Raw genomic sequence first — 213 nt, forward strand, 5'->3', positions numbered from 1 at the left:
TGGCTGCCAGCCCAGTGAAACCACCACACCTCTGTCCACGGACTGCTCTGGATTGCAGTTTTCATACACAAAGCGAGGCAGAAGCACATATGCTCAGTGAATTACCTTCAGCGATCTTCGGGCACAAGAAAGAGGAGTGTGACCAGCAGGTCGAGGGAGGTTCTCCTGCCCCTCCACTCTGCCCTGGTGCGGCCACATCTGGAGAGTTGTGTC

The sequence above is a fragment of the Antrostomus carolinensis genome, unplaced genomic scaffold, assembly GCF_000700745.2.
Source record: "Antrostomus carolinensis isolate BGI_N321 unplaced genomic scaffold, ASM70074v2 scaffold40125, whole genome shotgun sequence".
Classification (NCBI taxonomy): Eukaryota; Metazoa; Chordata; class Aves; order Caprimulgiformes; family Caprimulgidae; genus Antrostomus; species Antrostomus carolinensis.